The 19,146-nt window shown below is 35.3% G+C and overlaps 1 long non-coding RNA gene across 1 annotated transcript in view; it reads left to right on the top strand.

Annotated features, from left to right (window-relative positions):
• LOC137851774 (uncharacterized) overlaps positions 1-19,146 on the top strand; it is a 115,041-nt gene that overhangs the window by 25,916 nt on the left and 69,979 nt on the right. The window contains exon 2 of the long non-coding RNA XR_011093455.1: positions 4,365-4,443. This is a non-coding gene — a long non-coding RNA (uncharacterized lncRNA). The remainder of the gene's footprint in view (positions 1-4,364; positions 4,444-19,146) is intronic.

Raw genomic sequence — 19,146 nt, 5'->3', positions numbered from 1 at the left:
AACATGGGACCTCAATCACTGAAGAGCATAACTTGAGGAAGACTTTCTTGCCGTGAATCCGCCTTTGGGGGAAATTCTGACTTTAGGAGGAGAAATTATTCATGGGGGACATTCATGAGATGAACAACTCAGAAGGGACATCCTTCGGAAATAGAGAGAAGTCTTTAGAGAGCACAGTCCCTTTGTTAAGGACATAAAAAAATGAACTCTGTCAAATGCTAAGTGAACACATGACCTTGTGGGGAAAAGTCTTCAGAAGAGGGGGAATCGAGGATACACTCCCTCTCTTTCCCATATATATGTATGCATGTATGTTATAACCTGATGACCTCCTGGCTAAGTCCAAGAGACATACCTACAATGTTTGGCTTTTGCTACCTTTCCCTACTTCTGACTCAGGGCATATTTTGAAGAATCACAGAATGGTTGAGGTTGGGAGTGATCTCTGGATGGTCGGACCCCGTGCTCAATCAGGTCCACCTAGAGATGCTTAACCATGACCAGGTCCAAATGACTTGAATATTTCTAAGAAGGGAGACTCTTTAATACCTCTCTGGGCAAACTGTGGCCATGCTTTTTCATCCTCACAGGCAGAATTTCTGTGTTCCAGTTTGTGCCCATTGCCTCTTGTCCTGTCACTGTGCACTAGAAAGAGTGTGTCTCTGTCTTCTTCACGCCCTCCCTTCAGGTATTTATATGCTTCTCCAGGCTGAATAGTCCCAGCTCTCTCAGCCTTTCCTCAAAAGGGAGATGCTCCAGGCCCTTAATCATCTTAGTGGCTCTTTGCTGGACACTGTCCAGTGGCTCCATTTCCCTTGTACAGAGGAGCCCAGAACTGGACACACCACCTCAATTGCCGCTTCATCAGAAGTATCATCTTCTTTGACCTGCTGGCAGCAGTCCTCAGTCAGCATCACCAAACAATCTGCTTGCCAAACTGACACAGGTGGGCACTGAGTAGTGTAACTGAGCTACTGTTCTTTTTTCAGGTGAAGCATTAGGAGCTGTTGTTTCTTCTACTCTTGTGCAGCTAATGGCTCTGATCAATATTTCTCACCAAGCAGTACAAAAGCAGCAAATGTAGCTTTCTTATGAGGGAGGTGCTCAGAGCTCATGCAGGTGGAAGAAGTAGGAATCCTGGAGAGATGGGTATAGCAGACATGGGGACGGGAGAGTGAGAACTGCTTCCAAGTGCCATTTCCATCCAACATACCTGTGGGTAGGACTCTTGGTTTGCTTTCTAACAGGATATCATAGTTTTCAAGCTTTTTACGTAATGCTTGTCTTTTGTTTTCTAAATATTATGACAAAGTATGGCATTGCTACACTGGACAAAATGTCCTCAGCCTATGTTCCCCCTAGCTAAAGTGGTATGTGCTGAAGTGAATAAAGTGCCTTTATATATAAATTTATATAAATTTATATAAAGTGCCTGAATAAAGTTACACCATGTTTTGGTGAAAAAAATGAATTGAAATTATGGTCATATCTGTTTTCCTGACCATTGTTCATAAAGCTTTGTTGTTATTTGTTTGTTTGTTTGTTTTGTTGTTGTTGTTTTGATTTTGTAAACAGAATGTTTGCAAAGCAGTCTTTCAACTTCATAAGAAAAGGAAAAATAAAAGACTTTTTAAAAAAACCTTTCACATAAAAAAGCCAAGGGAATAACTCAGGAATACAAAGAGCCAATTTCCATAAGAAAATGGCTTTATTCTAAAAGAAATTTTTCTCTGTATCTCCATTCAGAACTGTCAGATTTCATAAGCACTCATAAGTTAGGGTTAACTGTGTTCTAAAAAAGTCAAACAAATGTTTAAAACTGTTCCATTCATATTGGTTGTGCTTTTTCCTGCCAAGATTTACATCTGCACAAAACTTAATAGAAATGCCACTTACATGTTTGTAACTTTAAGTCAACAAAAATAATAACATACTAAAATATTATGCTCAATGAACATAATATGAGGAACTGAGAAAACATTTATAGAACATCTTCTAAAAACACAGATGCTGGGGGCTCGTTGTTTTGTATATATGTTGCTATTAGGAAAAAAGGTACCGAAAAGATGACTCAGCACTAAAACACTTTGAAATGAAGTAACACCTTTCAGGAGCAGATTATAGTTTGATGATTTAGATGCGTAGGTTTATTGTATATTGACCAGGGCTGTTTTAGTTGTCTTGGCTGAGCTTTCACAACAAGTGACTGAGCTAGATCAAAAAGTGGCTCAGCCTGTTCAGGCTCACAGCTTTCATGTCCCATAGATGTGCAGTATAACCACCAAGTCTCTGTGAGGTTGTGCGTGAAGGACCGATTCTCCATTTTGTTGTTGAAGCCGGACCACACAGTAGTCATGAATGCAAAATCCTTGGGTTTGGAAAAAGTGGAAAGAAGAGGGTGTATGACTTCATATCAGGGGTCAGAGAGCTGTATTGGCAGAAGGGAATTGCTGGGATTCTTGTGGTGGGTACCCAGGAGTCATCTGCCTTCTGCCCAGGACTGTGACTGTCTTGTTTCTCACCATTTATTACAGGCTACTTCAAGTTCTTCCTTGTTCAGTTCCTGGTATTTGTGAATTCCTTTCAAAATATTTAATGTTTTGCTATATACACAGGATATAGGATATGCAAGTGACTCCTTTAGTTTGCGGTGGTTCAGTTTTGATTTACTTTGCTGTAGGTTTTTGAAAAAATAAATTTAAAATTGCTGTGGAGCTCTGTTTCTCTCCCCATTGGAAAATAAATTAAAAAGTAAATATGTACTGGAAACTTGGAAAGCTCTGATATTTTTAAGAAGGAAACATAATTTCTTAGTTCATTCTAGATATAGCATATGGAAACAAATCTGAGGAGTATGAATAACTGAATTATCACATTTCTATATTGAGTGAAAATTTCAAAAATATCTTTCTAAAGTGCTTTCAAATATGTTGATTGCAATTTGTTATAGCTTTTTAGGGTCCTAATTAATTAGAGCTAGTTACAGAGCAATTATGTCTGGAAATGACATTTGAAAGATAGATTTACAAATACATTACCACACACAGTTTTGTTCATCTATGTAAATGTTTTTATATCTTCCAGCAGTTAGCCTACACTGGTTACTGTTTTGGAAATCAGCATGTGCCATTAGCATATTACAGAAGATAAGGTACTCCAGGCATTTTTAACAATAAGAAACAACTATTTTATGGACTCTTAGTATATAGCTGTGCAAAACCTGCTAATTTGTTATTTAGTTTTGGAGATTCTGTTCTGAGTCAGGGTGCTGAAAAACAAACTATTTTTAAAAATATATAATTCTTATTTTACTATTAAGTTATCCTGCCTCCTTTGTAAAAGCTGGTTCACTGCATGCTTTGAATTTATGTGTCTTTAGATTAGTGAAAGAATGATACTGGAGATTCATTGTAAGAAGTGAACAGTTATTCAACAACTTACTTAATGTTTTACTATCAGTTCTCTGGGCAATTTTGCTTTAAGGCAGAGAATGCAGTAATGAGAAGTACTTGGAAAAGTTGATGGGTAAAAAGGTGATGGTCAGTGGAGCTGGCCAGGGTCACAATCTAAATTCTCTCTACCAGAAGTGCAAATGCTATGGCCAAAGGGTCATTACACCTACAGAAATTCTGGCAAAAACTATGTTCACCTCTACAACACAGAAACATGTAGAGCTCGGAGGTCTTACAAATCATTGCCCTTCTGTCTATATCTGAATGTGTGGCACTGTTTTTTTCCGGGCTGTCTCAGTGGCCAGTACTTCACTAAATCAATGCCTGTCCTCCCACACTGGAGCTAGCGTTATCTATGAAGGAACTGGTTTCATGTCTTGTAGGCAAAGCCTCCTGCAGAGAAGGAGACTGTATTGTGCCACATTGTGGTTTATTTCAGAACTAAGTAAGAATACCTTGTATTCAAAACTAGCATAGCTGGTTTATTTTATTCTGAAGACTTACATCTTCAGGCATAGAGGCCTAGTGAAATGTGTTTGGTGATTTGTGCTATTATCATGCTTTCCTTAAGGGTTGTTTGGCTAGGAAGCATGCACAAAGAAACCAATTTACAGCCTGTCAATATTGCCATATTTGTAAAGCATCCTGGAAGCCTGACTTGCTTTCTAGGCCTTAGCACATCAGCAGCTTGCCTCAGGATCTGGCTCCTTAAAGATTATGGGGGTGACTACAGCTTTTAAGTAAATGATCTCACACTTACATTTCTGGATGCAAGCTCCAGTTTTGTGATAAATCAAAGTTGTTCATGCTCTGCTTCCTGGAGGTCACTGTAAAGCTAAAGTAGATTTGCTTCATTTATGGTTACTGGGATACATATTTTCTGAATCTCTGTATTTTCCTCTTCCCCCCCAGTGTACCAGCACAATCAGTGGGTGCATTACTCACAGACAGCACTTGCATGCAGGTATGCCAAGAGGGATCCCAGCTTGCAGTAAGTCACATTTTTATAAATACTGTACTCTTTTAAGTTGCCTCTTTTTATATTTGAGAATATGAAATCAATTCTTCTGTCATTTCCATGAACACATAGAGATTCTCTTGAGCTTTGGAAGGAAAACAGGAGAGAAAGGAAGTGCATGGCAGGAGTGGTATTTCATTCCCTGTTTTCCTTTCATGACTCCTCTGTCCTATCCATTGCCCAGAGAAAAGAAAGTCTAACCACATGCTTCAGAACAGAAAAACACTGTTTGAGAGGGCAGTATTATGCCTCAGTTTGCATTTTAATTAAAACTGGGGCAAAAAGAAAAAAATCCACATCTTTCCTTTAATGGGGCAAGAATATGTTTCCTCAACAGATACAGGCTATGTGTGAAGTGCATGAATACCTATTTCTTATTACCGAAGAATTTATACAAGGTACCTGAATGATTCTCTCTGAGGCATTTTTTTTTTTTTCTTTCAAGGTTAAAATACTGTATGGCTTCTCTGAGGGAAAATTAATCTACAGTTTTCTATAGAGTACCATGGGATAAAGTAAACAGTGCTTTAATATCTCTTCTAAAGGACATACTATAAAAGTAAAAGTGACACATTTTTTACTTGTTTTGAGTGCACAATTTTTCACACCACAAGTAACTATGTAATTTATTGGAAATTACACATTTACTTTATTCATTAGTACTTGTAAAAATAATTTAATTACTTCTAGCCTATTCTAGTTTTATGGAAAATGAAGAATGACTTGATTCAAACATTAATAACTAAATTAAGTAATTCTTTATGAGGCATTTACTTCTAGACTGCCAGGACTTTCAGCTGCAAATAAGCCCCGTAGACCAGGGTAGAGATTAGTTCAGTGAAAGCACACAGCTTCCCATTCTCACTTTATAACATTCATCTCATTAGATCATGCAAGATCTGTAACTCCCAGTAACAGACAGAGATCAAGAAGTAAAGGAAGAACACAGACTTATGGAAAGAGATAGAGGAGAGAGCTTTCTTTTATCTGTAAGAAATATATCAGGCAAAAGATAGGAAACAGTAATGTAAAAGAACATGCTTGTCAATCAAAGAGAAACATAGTCTGCTAGTTTGGCAACAGTTCACTCTGTTGCAATTCTTTTACCTCTTCAATAATTATGGATGTGCTGTTACAAAAAGGCTACTGGGAAGTACAGCAGCTTACTACCTTCAGTACAAGTAATGACTATGACCACATAGTTATCACAGTCAGGGTGCAAAAAAATCAGAGGAAAGAGCAGGTGAGAGAACAGTTCTGCAGGCAATGTAAATTATGTGAGCCAGAGGAAATTTCACCCTGTGACACTCTAGATCTGACTGAAGCAAGGCAGTAGCCATTTTCTTCGACACCTTTTAGAAGCTCCAGAAGAAGAGAAAATGGCAAAGCAGGTCTTTAGAGGCAAACAAGAAAAGGAAGAAGAAGTAGGAAATATATGCTGGTTACAGTAACTTAGTTCCTAGAAAAAAATATGCACCAAATAGCCAAAGAATTGATAACAGAGAAGAACAAACACCCAACACGAAATGGTGAGAAACAAATACCAAAACAAATACATGATAAGTGAAAAGACTTGCAGAAAGCAGAGAAGAAATTGACAGTGTCCTTTGGAAAGGCATTTTGCACTATGGTTTTACAATAAAGCTTGGAAAATATGGTTTAGATTAAATTAGCAGCACAAAAAAAAAAAAAAAAAGTGAAACCATGCTCTGTTTCTAGATATTAGTGGTTGATTGTCAAAGTGGAAGACTACAGCGGATGAGACTTCATGGAGATGTGTCCTGGTTTGAGTTTGTCACTTGAGAATTTGGCCAACGACTTGAGAGGATATTTAAGGAATTTGTATATATGCTTAGGCTTGATGTGTGTTTTTGGCATGATTAGATTTAATATATATATATTATGACAAATTGAAAAGATAAAGATCATCAGAACACTGTGCTTAGATAAGAATAAAGAGTTGCACAAAAACAAGCTGGCTAGTCAGGAGAAGTGTATGTAAGAGGACCTCATCCTGAGTCAATAATGTCAACGGTGTTGCAAAAAGACAGCTACCACTGTGGGCTGTCAAGAATATATCCTGAAAGACCTGTGACCTAATGCTTCTACCTTTTTCAGTGTTGGAATGGTCCCGGCTGGAATACCACATTCGATTTGTTAACACTATGCTTTTACAAAGATCAATTAGTAGAGGAATGAGAAGATCAGAAATACAGAATATATGTCCTATAAGTAAAGGTTGGTTGAAGCTGTGTTTGGCTTAGAGAAAGAGAAGCATGATAGCTTTGGTTTTGTATATGAAGGGAATTAACTTTTTTTCCTTTTCACCAAAAGACATATACATTATTCTTTAAAACAAACAAATAAATGCTTCTCTTAAAGTAACAAGTGCATTGTTCTGCCATGGAGGTTGTGGGATCTTCATCATGTGAGTTTTAGAATGGCTTGTAACAAGTGTCTGTCAGGAATGATGAAAGCGGAGGTGGCCCTGGGCAGGTGGAAGAATAAGATGACTATGTAAACGACCTCCTTTCCCTTTTCCTATTACTTTTTGGAACAGATGGCCAAGTAAATCTGTGGCTAACAAATCAGCAGATTTTCCTCTATCATGAGAACAAATCATGACTACTGAAATTAGAATACTAGTCATAGACAGAGAAGAAAAAAAAACCCTTGCAGACTAATTATATTGTGTGCGTGCGTGTGTGTGTGTGGGGGGGGTGTTATGTTTATACCACACTAGTGCAAAGAAACTAAATAATCACTCTGAATCTCACCCTTACTGTCATATGCCAATACTGCACTGTGATGTTTAAGTCTAATATATTAATGTTATCCATTTTTTATTACCAGTTTTCATCTCTTTGCTGTTTCAAAATAAGAGCTGCTTTTCAAAGCCACAAAAAAAAAAAAAAAAGAGTGATAGAAAGAGAAAAATAGAGATGACTGTTACTGGTAGTCAAGCCTGATATACAGCAGTCTGAAAAACACAAAAACAGTGTTCCTCCCTGCATAGTGTCAATTGTTACACTAACATTCACAGTTCTACGGTGTGACGCATTGACCCCAAAATCTTCAAACATTTGGGATTCAACATTTCTACAGCAAGATGTATTTTCTTGGGCTGACACATTTTTCATTTCTGTAACTGGAGGTGTTCCATGGTCCAGACCATGGCCAGATAGTATGGGTAACAGGAAAACCTAACATGGTGATCATTATTATTATTTTTATTATTATTATCTAGATGCAACAAATGCCATTGACAGTAAATGAACATACTTTGCCTTTCTCATGTTGTGGCCAGGCATGCAAGTGAGCAAATCAATCAGTTTGCACATGTCCTTTCTTATAGATTTTCCAAGGGCATTACATAATGATTGTGTCTGTAACATTTTAATGACATCATAAAATTTCTTGTTCAGCACAAAGAAACATTTTTTAAGATGGGCTCATCAAAGGAAGTGGAATTTTAAGTAAAAATAATTAGGCTTGCTATTTGGTATAAATATTGCTTTGACAGTATTAGACATATTTTGGTTGCCAAATATTTTATTAAATGATAACTATCATAGAATTTCCAAACATCATCAAGCTTTCATCATTTTTAATATTGTGGTAATCCAAAAAGATCTTGTCCTAGTGTTAGTAGTTTTTGTTAATGCTGTAAGTTTTTATAAATTAGAACGGTATAGTTACCCTAAGCCCCCACAATTTCTTGTCTCAGGCATTAACATTTCACTGATAATACTCGTTTCATAAATCTTGGCATTGGTGTTAAATTATTCATATGGTGTTATATGAAAACACATGACAATTTTTTAAAAATGTATTCGTCAAGCATCTTGCAATCAGCTAAGATGCCACTCTGCTGGTTATTTTTCTGAATCTTGCCATCTGAATACTCTGAATAAATTTTATTTTATTCAATAAGTTTCTCTCTTGTTTCCAGGCATTTCTTTTATGATTTCTACAGATTCACTTATATTGTATTACCCTTCTATTTTATTTTATTTTTTTCTTGTCTTGATTTTCCTTTCTATCTGCCATGTGCTCTATTTTACTATTCTTGCAATCTATCATTTTAGCTTTGAAAAACATATTCCCTATTATCTGATCTTCCCTGGATGTACTTAACTTTGTGACATTCTTCTTCTCTGAGTGACCTTTGTAATATAAACTTTCATTGCTGCCTCCTGAAAGTGTATTCTGACAGTAAGGGCAGGCATACCTTTAATTCTTAAATACAGAAACTGCACTTTTTGATGTCCCTATATTCTTCTTCAATGCTTACATTTCTTCAATATGACAATTACATAGCATTAATAAGTTGCATTATATATTTTTGTTTTCCTTTTTTTTTCTTTTTTTTTTTTTCTGAATTGTCATACATTATTCCTTTGCTGTGTATCCAGAATGTGATGAAATACACAGTGGGTTTTCAGCTGGGAGAATAATTCAAGGCGAATGAAGCAAACAAAAGTCAAATTCAATAGTAAGAGGTATTATTGTTAATATGCGATTAAATGGCAAATATCTTTTGGTCGTTTCCAGCACAGATCTCTTCAGAGTGTATTCTCAGAATTATTCTCAAAAATCATGAAAATGACATGGTTTAGTTTCATTTTGTAAAACACTCAGTGCATCGTGAATATGGAGAGGAATAACTAAGAGAACCCAAACAATATTAACTTTTTCCTCACCACTATTTCAGAATAGTAGTGAAACTTCAGAGAACTTGACCAGAATGCTAGGAGTGATCACAAGGTCACAAGTCAATGTTACTCCTTATCCCAATAAACCTCTCTAAGACTGCATAAAGTAGGAGCTTGTTTTATTTTCTGCTTATACTTGTGGGTAAGGCTTTCTGGATGATCTTAACTCTGATTTCTACTCCTGAACATGCTTTTTTTTTTTTTTTTTTGAAGATGGAATCCAATAATCCAGTTTTGGAATTTATATTCTTTTGGAATGCTTGCAATTGTAAAACACAACCTTTTTATTTTAGGAAATATTTGTTTGGAGGACATTTTTTCAACTTTTATTTATTTATTTATTTTTACATTGGAATGTCATTAAAGTGAATACTTAGTAATTTAGGCCTGGGAGTCTTCAATAACCCTTGAAATTAAGAGGAATCTCTATACTGAACTAAAAATCAAGATAGTCTAAAGATATTTCTAAGTGAATTTATTATCCTGAGCTGAGCCTTATGTGAAAATCTTGACAAATATTTCAGTAGTTTTTCTTAAAAAGTAGTGAATTTATTACTTACAAGAACCTAAAACTAAATCTATATACAGGTTAGGTTTCAGGAACTGCTTTCAGTACTCAGTTTATCATGTGATCAAGGTCTTGGATGTTAAAAAGTACTCAGAACTGCATCAATGAGAATTATGCTGGAGTATTACTCTAGATTGACATAAAATCTATTAAGATATTCAAAATACCAAGTCAGATTTGAAATACTGGCAATGAGTATGTGTATTTTTTCCCTGTCCTCATTTAATGGAGTTGCAGTTTTCTCATGGTCTTTAGCTGGCCCAAAGGTAATTTGTTATTCCTAGAAATTCTTCCAACAGGTTCTAAATGAAGAGCTGAAGCTCTGTAAAGATTTATTCTCTTTGTTTTAGTCATACTGTTATTTATTTGTGACATTATTATCAAGTTTAAATTTGTTGCACCTTTTTTTTTTTTAAAAAATGTCATTCAATTCAACAGTACTATTTACCTTCAGTTTCCACTGAATGTCATAGAAAATGACACTTTCTCATAAAAGTGTGGTATTGATTAAAAAATGAGTTTCAATAACCTACTCCCTGAGAAAACACTTTAAAAGTCCTTAGTAAAAGATGGTGAAATTTTCAAGAAATTAAATAAGCAAGTGAAAAGCCAATTCTAACTAAAATCAAAACAAAAACAAGCAAACAAACACCAAAACACTCACTTCCATGATTTTTTTTTGAGTCAAAAACTTCCAAAAATACTTTTTTTTTGAGTCAAAAATATAATTCTGTTATATCAAAATGATATTAATTGAAATTGAAATGCGTGCATTTTATTTTTCTTGAGTATCCATCTTTGCAATCTAGATACTAAAAAGAAAGCAAAAATCTCGAGTAATGAATAGGTGAAAAATCTCATGCCCCCTCACTGAAATTTATGCTTCCTTAAACTGGGGCTGGCTGTCTGGTTTATGAAAATGCAATATAGAAGAACCTTGAAAATCTCACCCTAAATTTTTCAGGTCAAACATTATGACTCACCTTTGTTTGTTAGAAAGTCGTTTTAATAACCTCTTAACGTGCCTGAGATAAATTGAAATGCAAATTCTCACACATAGCTCTTACAACTGAATTACCACTAAAAAAAAATGCCAAATTAAAAATAAACAAAAAAACCCAAACAAACAGTATGCCAAATTAAAACAACAACAACAACAACAACAAAAATCTTATATCCCAAACTGTTTTTAGTTTCTGAATCTAAACAAATTCTTAATGGAAAAGAACAATTCCTTTGATTTCAGGAAAAACTTAGGAAAAATGTTATAACTGTATAGCAAAGGAAATTACTTTGGGTAAGCATATTGACTCGTTCTGGATTTAAAATTTAAAAAAGTATTAAAAAATGTCTTATAATCCATTTCATAACCTAACCATTTTGCACGTCTATGGCAAAACATGACTTTACAGCTTCTCCAGAAGCTCACAGATCCTGTTCTTGGTATCCAAGGAAAGTGGGGAAAAACAAGAAAGAGCACCCTGACAGCAGAATAATTTTATAACCTCATTTTATCACCTCAGATGATAAGAGCATAAAATTATTTTATTAGGTCAGGCTAAAAGGTCACGAAATCAGTACTGCATCTTCACCAGTGACTGGTACAGGGCATTTAAGTTCTCTTTTTAAACTTTGACCTTCTGTTTATAGATTACATATCAAGCTTCATGTTTGTTCTTGCTTTGAAACAAAGCAAAACAAAACAAAACAGTTTTTAAAACTCTTTTGATATGTCTGTGATTTTATATTTATATATATGTATATATTTATATATTTCAGATTTTCCATTGTCTCCTTTACCTTTTCTACTCAACAGTATGGTTTCCTCGGAGCTATGAGAAACATTTTTTTTTGATGGCAGGCATGATTCTTATTTGTCATGAAAGTGCAATACATTCCCTTTAAAAACTTTCTGTACCACTTGTAGCAATTTTATACTTTTTGTTATTTCTTTTAATTTTATCTAGCTGCCTTGATTTTGGAAAGCTGAAATTTTAGTGCTGGTCTTAACAGCAGCTAGACAGAAAGCCTGAGGTAAATGTGCCTCAGACACTGTGACATTCTGCTAAGTTAATATTATCACTTTTCAGAAAACATTTCTACAGAAATCCCCACTTTTAGCAATAACCATAAAACTTGGAAACACTGGCTTGCAGGACACATATATTCTTTTTGAGTGATACACTAATAAGAAGACAACCTCATTTCACATGTTTCAATTTGTTTGTTCTCAGAATAAGGCATAAGTAGCCAGTAAAAATGTTAAAAAAAATAAAAATAGAATCTTTACTTATTTTCTGAAATCCTTTACTTATTTTACTTTAGATTAATTTTAATTTAGATTATTTTACTTAGACCCCAGAATACTGACAAAAATATTCTATCATGGACATTGATAACAGACTCCTTGGAATGGAAAGAAGTGGTTGGGTCCTGGCTCTTATCCTTTGCTCCAAAAGGTTCTCCATAATCCATATAAAAAAGATATGTGAAACTCATCCAGAATTCCCTGAGGAACTGTGCCCATCTCGGTTACAATGCAAGCTGAAAAACAGAGATTCCACTACAATAGAAATTGCTTTAGGCAACCACATATTAATATGGGATGTAACAAAATCTTGCAAGACAGACGAAGAAGTGTGAGGCCTTCCCTTCAGGCCTTCCAGTATACAGTAGACAGCATTTTCAGTTGAAGTCTTGAAATTGTCCTGCTTCTCTGTGCAGCCCTTGAGAAAACTACAGCTTTGCGTCAAAGTACAAGAAACAACATGAATCTACCCAATTTTGACTTTGAGTTACGAGTTCAGAGTTTCCATGAGTTCAGCTTTCAGATTACTTACTCTTGCTTGAAACATTAATGCAGAAAAAAAATATAATAAATACTAGCAAGTTAATGATGATCAATATAAAACATGTCTGAGAACCCTTATTTATTGACAGCTTCATTTCAGAATGTTTAAAGGGAAACTGCAGGGCTGGAGCTGCTAGGGCTCCTGGTATATTTCCTTTCAACTTCTCAGTCAGTACAATTTTGTTCTGCTTCACTGCATTGACGACTAGCTGTTGTGGAAAATTTAATAGCGATGTCTTATGCAAATAGTGTGCTCTACAAGTAAAACAAATAAAAACGAGGAAATGTACACATTGTACCTTTGAAAGGTTGCAAGCAGTGGCACAGAAGACTTGGGTTACAATAACATCTGAAATGAGCCTGGGAGTGGGAACGTAGCAAGGCTTGTTTCAAAGGGGAACCAGTTCACTAAACACTAGAGTGATTTAATGCACCATCAATTATTTCCTGCTTGTCACTTAAACAGGCTCCACATATGCATGGCAGGTCCATGAGTGCAAAGAGGAGGTAGAAAGCATGATTTATTGGCTGGGGCAAACACCTGCGAATTAAGCAGCTCAGAAATTAGCCACAAGTAGCATATTAGTGCAGCTAATCAGGCACGGTTCAGTATTTCAGTTTCTTGATTTGCCCATAAATAAGGCTGTATGTGGCTGCCCTGGGGCGTTCTGGTGATTAACAGCCCTGACCTACAGTAAAGAGTGCAATCTAAACAATTTAGTGGGGTCTGCAGGTGTACACTGTAGGCTTGTTGCTTATGGGGCTGGTACATCCAGTATGTAGAAAGCTCCTGGTATCTGGATGTCTTGTTTGTACATTTTATCACACATTTAATGATCAATTTGCTTTTCATTCATTTACCAGAGCCTGGTAATATTAACAAGTTTTAAACTACGAGGCACTGATGCACAACTGTGAAACCCAGTTGTCTTCTTTGTCTTGCTTGGATGCCAGAAAAATGGGAACATCATTCTTTGCAGTGCACTTTCATATCTCACACCACACTCGATGACTTTCATCACAGTGGAAATGACAAGTTGCTACTTGATCTGTGGTTGGCTAAGCCTACCTGTTTATAGCTAATGTAAAAAAGTTGTGCAGAGGAGCCTATACACAGCAAACAGCAATCTGCTGTTCTCATTTTGCCAAACACTGAAGCAAAGACAGAAATTTTTGATCACTGTGTTCTGACACCTTAAGCGTGGTGTCAGAAGGGGAGGTTTGAAGCTCCTTTGAAACACTACATGTGAGCTCATGTAAACCTCAGTAGTAGTAGCCATATTGACTTTAATGCTGTTAGAAAAATGACACCTGTGCAAAAGGAAAGGAGGAAAGACATCCCCCCGACAAGATTCTGGGAAAGGCATACTGGTCACCCAGAGTACTTGCTGTAGCCTTCTAATTCTTCACCTCCAAAAGAATGTATGAAGACATGGACATGGATGAAAATGAATGACTGGTGGGAAAGATGTGAGGTAGCATTGCCTGTAAGGGGACAGCAGCCATGTCAGATCATCAGCTTTTGCTTTCATGACCCTTGTCAGATTTAGCATAGGCAGATGAGAGGTTGTTTCTGCTGTTTGGCTACCCCCATATGATTATGATTGCTTCAAAGTCATTCAATTTCCCTGGTATGCTGAGTGAGGGTGATTGGCATCCATACCACTCACAGCCAGCTCCTCCAATAGTGATCTGACTGATCTGCATTAGATCATCTGGGGAATCTCTTGCGTGGTATCTGTTTCAAAGGCCTTCGAATCTACACCAATAGGACTCTCTAGTGTACTCATGGCACACTTGCTGCATGTGTCTGTTTTCTTTAATGATCTTACTAGCTCTAACCTGAATGGAAGCCACTTGGAGATTTTTAACTTGGGGTTACACTGTTTATAAACCTCAGTGTGAAACAACCTGATGAGAGCACGAAACACCCTTAAGAGAACATGTTACCATCTTCTCATACCACCTGGGTACATCTAGAAGCACTAGTTTCTAGCTCCACATCTGGGACAGCAAGAAGCACTTGTTGAGGCACTTTCTTCTTCTAGAGTGTTCTTCTTTGCTGGGATTAGGATACTTAGAAAATTTGTTTCAGGGTCTTTAAGAATGAGTATTTGTATTGGAACCAAGATGATCACAGGGATGGCTTTCATCACTCCATATTTAATAGTTTTAATAGCACAATACTGAGGGTATTTACTATGTGTAGAGAGGGTTGTAAGAATATGATTTTGGATATAAGACTGGCAGACTGGTCTGTGCAAAGGAGCAAACTGTCTAGCCCCTGTACCTGCCTACTTAAATTTTCCACCAGGCCTGGGTTCTGCCTAAAGACCTCTTTGTTCCATCCCAGGATATCTATATCTGGCAGGTCTGAAGTGTGGCATGTCAAAAAAGGGGAAAAAAAAAAAAAAAGCTCAAAATGAAACAGTGTAATTAAACAAACAGCATAGGCACATCCTTTTTTTTTTTTTTTTTTTTTTTTTTTTTTTTTCCCTTGCTTAGATGAAGCAGAAATAAAATGGGACAAAATGTTTTTGCTGGTTGACATGAAAGACTGCTTTTCTTGGAATAATTTTGAATATATGCTTTTTCCTAGTACATTCTATTTAATGTTGTCGTTGTAATACTGATATATTTTAAACTCCTCATGTATTTCAATAGAGGTAGAGAATTAAAAACATAAAAGAAGATAGAAATAATAGATGCTTTTGAGATGTTCACTATATTGCTATAGACTACAATGAGATATGGAAAAGTTACAAGGTGTGTGTGATAGGAAACACTCAACAGTGTTGGTAAGTATTGTAAACAGAATAAAAAATGATCAAAATATAATGCATAATTTAGAAAAGGTTGCAGTGCGGGACACTATCAGATCTATAAAGATTGTTCATATGCATTAAAGGATTTTATACTATCTCTTTGGAAAAGTTAAAGTAACATTTGAAGTTGTATCTATGATTTTGAAAAGTGTATAGTATCATCAGATCACCAAAGTGCCAGAGCTCTTGTTATAAAACAGCCTTTGTCTTTCGGTACAGGGGATGTTAAATTTCAAGTATAGCAAACTCAAAAGAGCTACATAAAACCAAGCACAGGTTAAAAAAAGCAGATTTATTGTGAGAACTCTGAAATGATATCTAGATGATCCTCTGAGCAGCCTTTGAGATGTCAAAGATGATAATACAGTAACAACATTTGGGAAGTATTTCTGGTTTTACACTTAGCCTTTTGGCAGGAATTTATTAAGACAGAATAAGCCTGTGACTTTTCAATTCCAAGTACAATTTGTTTCTCTAATATATCTGCAGGAGTAATGTGTGATGGAATTTTTCCTTTGCTGGGCCCAGTAGTTGTGGGTGATGATGTGCTATAATAGGTTCTCACAGGCCATATCTCAACAAGATAAAACACAACACATGTACATCTGTGGCCCAGTGTCAATGCCTTAAACGTACATCAGAAATGCATTAAATCTTCTGATTGCTATTTTGTTTGTACAGCTTGTTGGTTCAGAGTTTCCTCTGTAATGTACCCTGCTGATTACCTTGAATTATTGGTATATCCTTGGTAGAACAAGTACACCTAGTTCAGAAACACAGCATTACAGATGTGGCTTGAATCTTTTCCTTTATTAGTAGAAAAAGAAAAAGAAAATGTTTTTAAAGTTATTTCCATTATGCTTCCTGAAAGCACATATCTCAGAATCAACTGTGTCCATCATTGCTTTTGATCAAAAGTAAAGGCACATGATATCTCATCAGAAATTTATCCACATAGCTGTTTGTGTGTGTGTATCTGTGCCTGTGCCTATATATAATGACAGAACAGTGTAGAAAATAAAGTATTATGGACAGCTGTGCAAATGGCATATCAGAAGAGGCATTTTTAGTTTTGGATACTTTTTTTTTTGGGCCAGATTCTTATCTAGTTTAAAGCTGCATATCTCCTGTCAGCTTCATTACTCATATGCATGATTTTTCAAAGAAAATGACTTTTTTAGAAGTAAACAGAAGCTAAACATTAACGGAATTCTTACTGCTATCAACCAAATGCTTGATTGATAAAAATGAAGCATATATATATGTTATATATACTATACTATACTATACTATACTATACTATACTATACTATACTATACTATACTATACTATACTATACTATACTATACTATACTATACTATTATTTGACACCAGCCACTTCCAGACTGAGTGTTTCCACATACTATATCTGAGCTAAGATAGTCTGCTGAAAGTGTAGTAAGACTACAGAGAAACCTGAATATACCCGTAGGGTTTCACTTTGTGTCTAACCATCTTGGAATGTGTACAGAGCAAAACAGTGTCTACTTTTTCTTTCTTCCATTTGGTCATCAGCATTAATTGAGAGCTGTATCTGTGTACTCATGTGTACACTGTGGTGCTGATAACCATGCCATGTACTGCACATCTGTCTGTGGACCATCCAGATTGGAGAGCTGAAGTGACTCCTTTCTCATACACATCCCTGGGTTTCCTTTCAAAGGGGACCACAGGAAAGTTGCTCAGAAGTGTCTGCCTGGGAACAGGGACTGCAGGATTAATGTGAGAGTCAGACCACTGAGCTACAGAGGATTTGATAAAAGATTTTTGGTAAATTCCATGTAGTCTATATGTAACAAATATGCAAATGGTGTTAAAGTAAATCCCAGATTAGAGGAATGGAAAGTGATACTCTTCCATCCTCTGCTCAAAACAAATTTTTATTAATTTTGTAAGTAGATGTAAATCAATGTATACTTAACACACATGTGGCACTTCTCCACTGGAGTTCACAGCTTCTCATAGGGAGTTGAAAAAGTTGTAGTTCTCAGGCAAGTGGTGAGTAAATAGTTGCTAGTCTACCACTCTCTTCCAGATGAACAGCTCTTTTTCACAACACTGTGAAGTGGTCAGATCATGATGGCATTTCTGCAACACAGATTTTGTTCATATTGTTGTGTAGAGAATTACTGTTCTTTGGACAGATGCAGGTATTACTGTTGTTTCTATATTAATCATCTGCCTATGAAACTTCAGTTACTCAGTTGGGAAGCTGAGTCATTATCATGCAAGATAAATGTTGTATAGACAAGTCAAAATGTGATCCTTAGTTACTCCCAATACAAATTAGACTGCATAAACTTTTCACTGCATACAGATGAGTAATCAAATTAATCCTATAAATGAAAGCATGCAATGAAAAATATGTTTGTTCTGTATTTTATTAGTTAATAATGACTGTTTTTATAGGTGAAGATTACAGAAATGACATTTTGATCGTAACAAGTATCTGTTAACTATAATTAGAAACAGTTCCTATTTCTGACGGAATTTAAACATTTTATTGTGCTACTATGTCCAGTGGTTGACAAAGATGATTTTTAAAGTGACATCAGTAGAAGCAGGAGGCTATGGATATAGCTAAATAAAAGAATACTTGTAAGAATTCTTTTAAGTATATAATATATATAAAGTATGAATATATAATATATATAATATATATAAATCTATATATCATTTTATATTTATATATAATATAAAAGTATATTTATGTATAATATGTATATACATATTATATATTGATATATATTTCTATATATAAAGTATACATATTAAATATATCTATATATAAATATAGATATACATGTATTATATGTATGAAGTATAATTATAATTAAAAGAAAGTGTATTTTAATAGTTATAATACAGAATGAATTTATATATGCCCATTTGGACAAATACAGCTGATATGACTTAAAATCGAAATAGATGCTTATGTCTCTGTAGTAAATGGATTCTGAAATGAGTGAAAATAAAAAATGGCAACATACTGCAGATGCTTGGAGACAACTGTCTCTTAGCAAATGAACTGTCTGGTGAAGTGAACCCACCTGTAAATCTATATCTTGTAATGGCATATATATTTACTTGTTTTCTAGTTGCAAACATCACTAGTGAAATACTGAAGGTAATATATTGGAGATAAATAACAGTGTTTAGATGTGACCAAAAGGTATTATAGATAAATGAATATTACTAGATAAAAACTGCTGAGGAAATGTATAGTACCACTGCTGTATTATGGAACAGGTACATTGGTTTAAAAAAGAGACTATTTGCATAGATGACTGAATATGAGTGAAAAATGAAAACTATGGAGATTATAACAGAAGTAACTGTCTTGTTTAAGAATCTAGGCTACTAGAAAATTTGCCAAACTCTTCTGGTCTTTAACTCTGTAATCTGTTCACTGTGCATCTAATGGTTCATTATACTTTCCCATTTGTGTTAATGCCATTTTACCCATTCTGCTTCCAAAATATACTGCGTACTCTTAAAAAGACTGTTTTAAATTGCTTCTCACTACTGTCCACTTTTTAACATTAATTCAGACTATCCCATTTAACATTAGTCTATATATGTGTTTGTGCATTTAGTAAGTTCAAACATATACATATGCACACCTGTTGATCTAGATAATTAGCGTACGAAAGAGAAGAGAAGAGCAGCAGCTAGT

This window comes from Anas acuta, chromosome 2, assembly GCF_963932015.1.
Source record: "Anas acuta chromosome 2, bAnaAcu1.1, whole genome shotgun sequence".
Taxonomy (NCBI): Eukaryota; Metazoa; Chordata; class Aves; order Anseriformes; family Anatidae; genus Anas; species Anas acuta.
Note: the sequence above shows the minus strand (reverse complement) of the source record. Positions and strands in the feature narration are given on the sequence as shown.